General features: G+C 40.3%; 1 pseudogene; it reads left to right on the top strand.

The window, feature by feature from the left end:
• Positions 1–7,384: 7,384 nt before the first annotated feature.
• Positions 7,385–11,472, top strand: LOC116095803 (annotated as a pseudogene).

Genomic DNA, 11,472 nt, shown 5'->3' with positions numbered 1-11,472 from the left:
TTAATAAAACTAAAACAAATGTATTGGCTTAAAACAACACATGATTTCCCTTGCATTCAGGATTCAAGGATGGAGTTAACTGGCTGTTTTCCTTTTAAAGACTCATGTGGAGAACTTGATGTCTTGTGTATAGTTAGTCCTTTTGTATAGATAAAAGCAACAGAGATGAGAGTTTGACAGAATCACTATCTAATTCCATTTATCCTTGGTGGCTTACCGCAGTTTTCTGTTTTTTAAGAGATATATGTAGTGAATGGACCATGTCTGTAGAGTTTGTTCTTGACAGGGTAGTCTGGGGAAGGACTGCAAAGTTGGTCAGCCAACTAATTCATGAACATGGGATGTCTTCCCTTATTGTAGTACCTTCTTATACCTCCACCCGTCTTTTTTCTTTGATCTTTCACTATTAGGGATAGCCAGCCATCAGGCACGAACTTACTTGCAGTGGAGTTATTTATATTCTTTCATGGACTTTAGGAGGGTCAATAGCTTAGAGAGAGGCAGCCTGCCTCAAGCACATTTAAATAATATATTTAAACATATATTTTTATTGTATATTACATTCGACCACAGTTTACCCTCCCTCCTCTCTTCCACATGCCTTCCTTACCTTCGCCCTCCACCAGATCTCCTCCTCCTCTGTTTCCTTTCAGAAAAAGACAGGACTCCCAGGGCTATCACCCAAATATGGCATATCAAGTTGCAACAAGACTAGGAACATCCCTTCATAGTTAGGCTGGATTCATAGGAGGAAAATGGTCTCAGAAATAGGTAAAAGAGTGCAAGGGACCATCGCTGGTTGAGGGCAAAGGTTGGAACTGGTAGATGTAAGAGAAGCTAGGGAAGAATCAGACACAGAACACCAGTCAACTTTGTTCCATGCGAGACAGGACAGACAGGAAACACATTTATGTATGGCTTGACTTATTCTGACAACCTGTGTCTCTTACAGGCTTTATTTATACATAAAGTAATTTATTCAAAAACTTTATTCATTGATTACACAGCTTTTCAAATTATGCTTTCTTTTAATGTCTTCCTTGATTACATAAGAATACTGAAAGAGCATTTCATTTAAGGTCCCTCCCTTTGAATCCTGAGAGTCTCTCACCTCCCAGGTCTCTGGTGCATTCTGGAGGGTCCCCCCAACCTCCTATCTTCTGAGGTTGCCTATTTCCATTCTTTCTGCTGGCCCTCAGGATTTCAGTTCTGTTCCCTCACCCAATACCAGATCAGGTTCCCTACCACCACTACTTTCCTTCCCAGATCCCTCCCTCTCTCCCTCCCCACTTATGATAGATTTCTTCTCCCTCCCAACTGGGACTGAGCCATCCTCACTTGGGAACTTCAGCTTGTTGACCTTTTTGAGTTTTGTGGACTGTATCTTGGGTATTCCATACTTTTTTTTTTTGGCTAATATCCATTTATTGCCCAACAGTAGGGAGAGGAACTTACAGAACCCACCTCCAACAGGAAAAGAAGACATCAAGTGAGAGATGGGTTGCATCCACATGATAATCTTGACACTGAAAAAGCCTCTGACAAAATCAGATACTCCTTCATGTTAAAAGCCTTTAAGAGATCAGTGATACAGGGCACATACAGAAAGACAATAAAGATAGTATACAGGAAGCTAATACACAACATCAAATTATATGTAGAGAAACTTAAATTCAACTAAAATCTGGGACAAGGTAATGCTGTTCACTCCTTCCCTATCTCTTCCATATAGTACTTGCAGTTGTAGCTAAAATAGTAATGTAATTAAAGGAGATGAAGTGGATACAAATTTGAAAGAAAGAAGTCAAAGTATCTCTATTACAATATGATATGATAGTATACATAAATGAACCACAAAACTCTTCCAAAGAACACCTACAGCTGTTAAAAACCTTCAGCAAAGTAGCTGGGTACAAAATTAACTTGAAAAAGTCATTACACCTTCCTTATACATCAATAATTGGGCTGCAAAAGACATCAAGGAAATATCATCTTCACAATAGCCACGAATAATATAAAACATGTTGATATAACTCTAACCAAGCAATTCAAAGACCTGTATAATTAGAGCTTCAAGTCTCTGAAGAAAGAAATCAAAGAAGATATCAGAATATGGAAAGATCTCCCATGATCATGGATCAGTGGTTTAACATAGTGAAATGACCATATTACCAAAAGCAATCTACTGATTCAATGCAATCCCCATAAAAATTCCAACACAATTTTTTACAGACCTTGAATGAACAATTGTATACTTCATATGGGAAAACAAAAACCCAGGATAGTGAAATTAATCCTGTACAGTAAAGGAATTTCTGGAGGTAACACCATCCGTGATTTTAAGTTGAACTACAGAACAATAGTAATAAAGACTGAATGGTATTGGTATAGAAATAGACTGCTTCATCAATGGAATTGAACCAAAAACACAGAAATAAATCTATACACCTATGGACAAAGAAGCCAAAGCCATAAAATGCAAAAAGGAAAACATCTTCAACCAATGGTGCTGGTCTAACTGGATGTCTGCATGTAGAAGAATGCAAATAGATCCTATATATCAACCTGCACAAAACTTAAGTCCAAATCAATGAAGGACCTCAATATAAAACTGGATACACCAAATATAATAGAAGAGAAAGTGGAAAATAGCCTTGAACTCATTGCTATAGGAGACATATTCCAAACAGAACACCAAAGGCTCAGGCTCTAAGGTCAACATTTACTGAATGGGACTTGATGAAACTAAAAAGCTTCTTTGTAAGAGAAAGGATGCTGTGAACTGGACAAAATGGCATCCTACAGACGGGGAAAATATCTTTCCCAGCCCTCCATCTGACAGAGGCCTAATATCCAATTAAATAATGGGGTATAGAGCTGAACAGAACTCTATAGATGAATTTTGAATAGTGAAGAAATGCTTAAAGAAATGTTCAAAGTACTTGGTTATCAGTGAAATGCAAATCAAAACAAATCTGAGATACCAGCTTACACATATCAGAACAGCTAAGATAAAAAGTAAAGGGATGGGGTTGGAGAGATGGCTCAGTGGTTAAGAGCACTGACTGCTCTTCTAGAGGTCCTGAGCTCATTTCCCAGCAACCACATGGTGGCTCACAACCATCTGTAATTGGATCTGATGTTCTCTCTTTGTGTGTCTGAAGACAGCTACTCATATACATTAAATAAATAAATAAATAATTCTTTAAACAATTTCTCATTTATGTTCATAGCAGCTTTATTCATAATAGTGAGAAACTGGAAACAACCTAGATAAGTCCCTCAACAAAAGAATGGATAAAGAAAATGTGGTTCATTTATACACAATGGAATGCAATTCAGCTTTTAAAAACAAGGACATCATAAAATTTGCAGGCAAACGCTTGTAACTAGATAATTAAACCTGAATCAGGTAACCCAGATCCAGAAAGCCACACCTGGTATTTACTCACTTATAAGTGGTTATTAGACATAAAGTCCAGGAAAACTATGCTTTAGTCCATAGACCCAAAGCACCTAAGTAACAGGGAGGCCCAAAGGCAGATGCTTCAATATCACTCAGAAGGGGAAGTAAAATTGACATCATGGATGCATGGAGCATGTGAAGTGGCTGAAAGAGGGGCTAGGGAGGGGAGAAGAAGAATCAAGTGTCAGGAGAACTTAGGGAGAGAAAACTGGGAGAGAACTGAAGTTAGTGAGGGGGCAGCTCTGGGATGAGCCAGAAACCTAAAATAAGGGAATATTCCAGAAACATATGAGTGGAACCCTAGGTCTAAGACTTTTGGCAACAGGAGAAATGGAACCTGAAATTGCTACCTTTTTAACCATGGCAGCCTTCCCCTGTAGAGATGTGGACACCAAACCATAAAACTTTCAACCTCAAATTTGTCTTGCCTACAAGATGTGCAGGGACAAAGATGGAGCAGAAATTGAGAGAATGACCAAACAATGACTGGCCCAACTTGGGACCCATCCCATTAGAAAGACCCAACCCCTGACACTATTAATGATAACCTGCTGTACTTGCATACAGGACCATAGCATAGCTACACTCTGAGAGACTTCTAGCAGCTGATGGAAAACATGCAGAGATCCACAGCCAAACTTCAGGCAGAGTTTGGGGAAGATTGTGAAAGAGGTGAAGGAAAGGTTGAAGGAGCCAGAGAGGTCAAGAACACTCATAGCCACTCACAGAATCTGAATCACCAACCAAAGAACAAACATGGTATAGACTTGGACCCCCTTAATATATGTAACTGATGTGTAGCTTGCTTTTTCTTTATGTGAGTCTCCTAATAACTGGAGCAGGGGTTGTCTCTGACTGTGTTGCCTGCCTTTGAAGTCTATTCCTCTAACTAGGCTGCCCTGTCTAGCTTCAATGGGAGAATATGCACCTACTCCAACTGCAACTTGATATGACAAGGTGGGTTAATATCCATTGACAGCTTCCCCTTCACTGAGGAGAAAGGGGGGGCATGGGAGAGGAGAGGAGAAAGTGGAAGCTGCAATAGTGATGTAAAGTAAATAAACTAATGAAGAAAAAAGAATATCCTGTAAAAATTCTATGCTCACCAAATGAGAAGCCAGCAGGAGCAACAACAACAAAGAATATTTATTTATTCTTTGAATGTTTCATACATGACATTACATTTTAAAAAATTCTTTAACAATCATTTACTGTTCATTCTACAGTTAGAGTACAAGAATGACAATTATGGGGCTGTTATTATCAGAGACCTCTGGTTTGGTGGAAGGGAGATATCTAATAATTCTACACTTGCAATAACATCTTAAATGTTTTCTAATCAAGCCCATGTAGTACAGTGGTAGCTTCCAAGGAAGGAGCAACCACAGCTATAATGAGAAGGCTGTCTATGTCAAGAATATGCTTTCTGAGCTTGTACATTCAAATCACTTGGAGATTTTGGCAGCTTGAAAGGCCAGAGAACATCAATTCCATGCCTCTGCTCAGAATCTTCTCCTCCATCAGTTGGCAATTGCCTGTATAAATCCTTCAGGTCCCACAGTTCTGAGAAATGTTTTGTTTTGCATCTTGTTTCTCATGAGTCTCTTGCTCCCTCTTGTAGGGAATTGTTTCAATAGAGATGAAAATGCTCTACAGCACTGCATTTCTTTCTCATTTTTCCTTAAACCCTTCCTGAGTTCTTCATCAAAATTTCCTGAGCCTCAGAGTGGGCAGTAATTGATGGCCATCAAGGCTAATTATTGAACCACTGTGCTATATCAGCTGTCCCTAGTTTTCATTGATAGTGGTTGGACATCTGTAGTACACTATCCACTGCAAAAGAAGATTCTATAGTTGACAGAAGAACAGTGATTAATGGCTTCACACACAAATGTTCAGAAGTCAATTAGATGAGCACATCATGTCTATCTTAGCAAAGAGAGTCATGATGTCCCCTCTGGAACTATTTTTACCCCAGCAAGTGGTTTATACTACCAAACAAGATCCTGTGGAGTGGGACTTGCATGTTCTTGTGTTTTCCGCAATATTCATGCCACAACTTTACAATCATGCATACCTTGGTTGGCATTTGGTACTATAGTATGCAGGGACCATACCTGATAATGGATTTCGCTGACAGTTCTCTCCAGCAGCCCTCAGAGCATTTTCTGGCACTATGAAAGATATCCAGCAAGGAGGGAATGTCTACCTCTATCCCAGATTTATTTCTCCATAGACTGCAACAGACTACTACATGGTGTCTATAGTAATAGTCTTATTATCTAGGCCTGGCATGTATCCAATGGCAGTGGCAAAAGCCTTGATGTTTTATGGGCCCTCTGTGCTGTTCAGGCTGACAAATTGTAGGGAGGTAATCTATCTCTGGCACCTGGTGTATTTAATTAATGAACTTATGGCCTTTGGGGGTGCCCTTTCCACCCCTGCAGGTTACTTCTTGTTCTTAAGCTCTTTAACTATTGCTCTAATAACATATTCAAACATTCCCCATCCCAGTTAAACTGTATGGTAGGTGGAAGTGTTAGAGAACAGGCTTGTATTCAACCTAGATTGACTCATCAGTTTGTGAAAATGACTCCTCTCATCACCATCCATTCTCACCTGTGCTCACACTTATCACAGAGTTGTGTGACATGCTTGATGATGACTTTCATGTTTATTTTCTTGACATGAAAATGCTTTCAAGAAGCCTGTAATACTTTTCACACAGGCATATTTGTATCCCTCCCAAAATGCATAGATATGTTAGAGTTTACTTTCTAGTCAGCTGTGTATATGCTCCATCAATATCTCTTATCACTATTGTGATAAAAGTCCACAACCATTTAGCCTTTCCTATAATGATATAAGCCCTCAGAAAAAGATGATCTTAGTCTTATTAAAAGTCTTTTGTGGCTGTCGGTTGTAGGTTCATATGGCACCTCTCTTTACCAAGTTAGTTGTACAGTGGGTGGGCAAACTTGGGCAAGGTGGGTGTGAAAATCTGCCAATATCCCAGGAGTTCAAGGATATCCACATCTCTTACATTTGTAGATGCTGGGATTATAGGATTCTCTCAATTACTTTGTCAGGCATCATACTTGCCATACTGGTCCATAATATTCCCATGAATTTTAGAACTGTGCCTGGTCCTTGCACCCTATGTGGATTGATCTCTCATCCTCCATCATCATACCCTTAGATGCACCTGTGCACAATTTAGATGATTTTGTAAATTTGTAGATCACTAAAGGATAATCTATCTGTCATCTATGCAATGGATTGTTTTAAAAGACGATGGATAGAATAATAAGGCATGGCCCTATGTCATCATTTGATGAGAAATGGTGGGAGTATTAAGGTTATTCTGGGGTATAATTCTCAAGGTAGACTGCTGATAGTTGTGGGTGAATGGAATTTGGCCTTGAGATCCAGGAGCAAAGGCAACACTAAATATATAAATATATATATATATATATATATATATATATATATATATATATATATATATTCATGAACAAGGTCTAATAACATGAAAAAATATTTTATCATTTATCTTAGTTATATGGCTCTTTCATTGTGAGGCCCTTCCATGGTGTCTCTGTTCACTTCCTTTGTAGGCTTGATGGGATCACATAAAGCTGGTTGTTTTAGTTGGAGCTAAGGGATAATGGCTGTACCCATTCTTGCATTTTGGGAAGCCATTTATCAGTGATAGCAAAAATGAACCATCTTATGTCACATGTTAGTACAAAAGGAAGTGTGCCTGTGTTCATAAGACAGAAAATCCAGCTGTCCTCACTCCTCAGGAGCCTGTTATGAAGACCCTTATCCCAGCCATCCCATAGAAACTTAATTAACACATGAAGATACCATATCATCTCTGCTAACATTTCCCATCAGTTAACACTGACAGTAGCAATGGAATTTGAATGTGAGTTTTGATGGAGGCCAGCACTTCAATCATAGCAGCACCATCATTCAATCAGGATCTTTAGGGAAGAAAAGTTTGGATACTATTTCCTATGTGAAAAGAATTCACAGACATGTCCTCATGACCTTTTTGCACATGTATGAGATGGGTGAACGTGGAGGAATGCATCTGAGTAAGCTAAGTGGCTTCAGCATCTGCACACCCATCTCATACTCTTCCAGGCCTCACTTTTTTCCTTGGCCCACCACAGGGGAACATACTAGGGAAAATAAGAATTTGTGCCATGCCCAGGTTTCTACAGTTTTTACAAGGTCTAATCCTGATAAAGAAGGATCCTAGTGTGTTTGTGACTGGCACGCACTTCGGCGTAGTCTCTGTGAGGCTCTTCAAGCCCAAGGAAGCAAATACAGGCAGAGCATCATCATCTTCTTCTGTGGAGGAGGTGCAATGTCTGGATGGCTGGATAAGGAGCTCCATGTGTGGTAATGAGGAAGGACCTCTGCAAAGATAGGACCTTGCCCATGTTCTTATGATGACTTGTCTAGAGGGGGATAAATCAGTAAAAGTTAGAGATTCTTAAAGAAACTAGAACTTGATTCAGTCAGTGGGCCATAGTTTATATAGCAGTTTTTTTCTAAGTTGGTCTGAGTCTAATTTGGGGCATCTATATCAGCACAGGGTTATCTTGGCACTGGATTTGGTTGCGTTTTTTGCTTCCCAGCTATAGCACTGGCTATTTCTGTCTTTTCACAACACTTTCATTCACTTAGAAGGCAAAAAGTGGAAAAAAAGTCTATTCATTTTATCCCCTTCATTGCTGGACCCAAATTACTATGCTGGCATTGCTTGTCACCTTTTGTTTTAGTGTTCTCTTCCCACCAGAAGAGTCCTTACAAATACACTTCATAGCTTGTCACTACTACATGAAACCTTCTTTTGTACATCTGGATGACCTTCCTAATATTGTCACCTATCTCTCTTCCTGACCTTCATATGCCATAGCCACTGAACTTCACTGAATTGCAGAGAGAAGATGTTATTATCTTGGGGTCCACCAAGTTGGCAGCTGTCTCCGAGGCTGTGGTACAAAATGTTTGGTTCTTGTCCCAACTACTCAACAGTGGGTCTTTCTTCCATACAATTATTATGGCCTGGGTTGCTTCATACCCCATGAGACAGACTCAGTGGTGCTGTTGGAGGGGTAAGTAGCCTGAGACAACTTGTGACTTAGTATGATGTATTTTTGAATGGACTGGGTGACTTTAGATAACAGAAATGAGCCTTGATCTTTGGGTGTTTTCATATGTACACCTCTTGTGTAGGTGTATGGGTTTAGAAATACCCAGGCCTTCACAGTAGCTTATACACAGTTCCTGACATGGAGTGTCCAACACCTTTGGTCTTTTAAAGCTACAGTTGTTACTTCTCCTGTTTTTATTCCTTTCGATGTACCAGTGCTACTTTTGTCTCCCTTATTTTCTGCCTGCTTTCAAAATCTATTGTTGTCAGAATTATTTTTCGGCTACCCCTTATTGCTATTGTTGAGGATTCACTTTTGTTCCTGTCATGGCTACTGGGTAGACCCTATGACTGCGCTACCACTGTTCTCAAGACTTCTTGATTCTTCCATGGCCCAGTCATCACCCTTGTCTGACCATTTAGTAGCCTTTCTGGATCTATCGCTGTCAAGGCTCAGTTCTGCTGTGCTTTTGCAACCTCTATTTTCACTGGCACCAATACTTTTTTTCTGGTAACCTGTTCAGTCTTGTCTACAAATGCAGGCCCAAACCAACCTATACTGAGAGGCTGTTTATTAGATCTAATTTTGCAAACCTAGAGTGCCACGCCCACTCGTCTACTCCAGTAAAGTCTGCAGTATCAGGCTTGAAAACTTGATCATGGACCAGAGGTGTTATGACTTTAAAGAGAGTTTGTGCCTCCTGGGTGCTCAGTCAGTCGTTGGCATCTCCTAACTCGGTTGTGTTGCAGAGTAGCCTTTCCAATCGTCAACCTGCCTCCTTATTCAGGCATAAAGGTACCCCAAGAAATGATTTGTAAATAGCTAAAACTTAAGATTAAACATTGTTCTCTGGCTAGCACAGTGTTCCAATAGATCCTAATTTATTACCAAGCTGTCGTTAGCTTGGAATTTCTCACAAGGAAGCTGCCTTATCAGACAGGGTGTCCTCAGAATTAGGAATAGAGGTCAGGCACTATTGCTAAGTGTAAACATAGTTAGAATTCTCGGGGCAGTCCCTCAGAAGACAGAATTGCTTTACATACCAGACAGTAATTGAAGGGCTTCCCTCACTTAAGGGAATTCTCAGGAACTGCTACATTGGGACTTGCTGGTGCTTGCCTCCAACAGACCCAGAGAATTAGCGTGGGACTGCCAAGATAGCCCCAGAAGGAAGGGCACCACTGCTCTTCCGTTTTGCACCTGGATGCTTGATCTTAATGAGCTTGATGTGACCCTCACCTGCCTATGTGACTTTTGTCATTCGCCATGATTTTTGTGTACTATATAAGCCTGTTTTTCACTTTGTGCACAGACTTACTTATACATTCAGATTTGAGACAGGGCATTCGAGCTTTGAGCCTCATGCCATCGCAGCCCCCCAGGCCCAGAGTGCTTGGGCCCGGGGGCAGTGGGGAGGGTTTGCAGTTCCTGTCCAGAAGAGGTGGCTGCTTTAGACCCTGTGTGTTTCAGGTGGCCTCAGATGTACCTCGACTGCTGAGCTGCCAGATTTTTCATTTCTCTTTTGTAATGACTGTAAAAATCTGATGCCATTTTTGAGAAATAAACACACTCTGACTCAGCACCTCTTTGTGTCGACTCTGTTTGTCATTCTCGCAGACACCTTGTTGACCTGACTAGGACCCTGTTTCTCTGCAGGTTGAGGGAGGCCCAGACTGGCCGGCCTGTGGCACTAGAGGGCAATCAACATAGGAAGATGCCTCCCAGACATCTGTCAAAGTGAACACAATAGTTTGTTGATCTAATCCCAAAGAGATTGTGCATCAGCAGACCTTCATATAGAACTATGTATATGACAAGCATTATAGTGTTCCTATAGACAGGCTAGAGTCTCTCTCCTAGGTAGGTCTCATATTGCAAGGACAATTTATTTGAAACACTTTTGGCTGTAGCTACAGCTTGAAGAGCTAGAGTTGTTTTAGAGGCAAGTGGCCACAAATATTGTGTACTTTCCTCAATATTTGATTTGGCCCTTTTTTGAATATAGAGAATGATGATTGAAATAACATCTAGTGACCTCTTTGCAAAGACACATGCTGTGTTTGCTCTTTCCATTTCAGGTATTGTACATTATTGTCTTCCATCATCCTGTCCTTTTTAAAGATTTCCTTAATGCTTCCATCTGCTTCCTGAAGAACCTGGAAATGTTTGGGTAGATCCCTCTTGGGTGGTGCTCTGTGGAGAGAGTATTGGAGTTTAGGCTGTGGTCACTGACACCTAGGTCTTAACCAGCATCCTAAGTTTACTTTGGGTCCAGGATCAAGTCCTTATTTACCTAGTTGTGAATTTCACCAATTTTCAGTTACTGTTATATCAGCAAAGCAAAAATATGCTATTCATTACTGGAGACATAGTGTTTATGTGTACTTGTAAATACCTGGCCATTGTCCTCTCCTGAAGACATGCCATGCTAACAGGTGCAGTTATACCTCTGGACAAGTGGAAGGATGAAAGGAAATGGTTCAGCTATGATGAAAGCCAAGATCCACAGCCTGAATTTCATGGACCTTTCAACCAACAAGCCACTATTTAGAAACAAAACATGTTTGGAGAGAAATTTCACCTTGTGTAACAGATGACAAGATAATTGTTCAGCTTCCTGAGACATTACTGGTGAACTGTGAAAATGATGTCATCCAAGATGATGCCTTTCTCTACAAGAAACAGTTAGGAGTCCAGGGCTCTCTGTTAGTTGGTACCATGTAGCACATGGCCTTCATGGGATAAATAATGTTGTTTTATAAGAAGTGTTTCTCTTTGTCCTGATCCATAAAATGTACAAATGCTCTCATCAGTTACCTAAATGACATTTCATAG

This window comes from Mastomys coucha, unplaced genomic scaffold, assembly GCF_008632895.1.
Source record: "Mastomys coucha isolate ucsf_1 unplaced genomic scaffold, UCSF_Mcou_1 pScaffold18, whole genome shotgun sequence".
Taxonomy (NCBI): Eukaryota; Metazoa; Chordata; class Mammalia; order Rodentia; family Muridae; genus Mastomys; species Mastomys coucha.
This window is presented reverse-complemented; position numbering and strand designations above follow the sequence as displayed.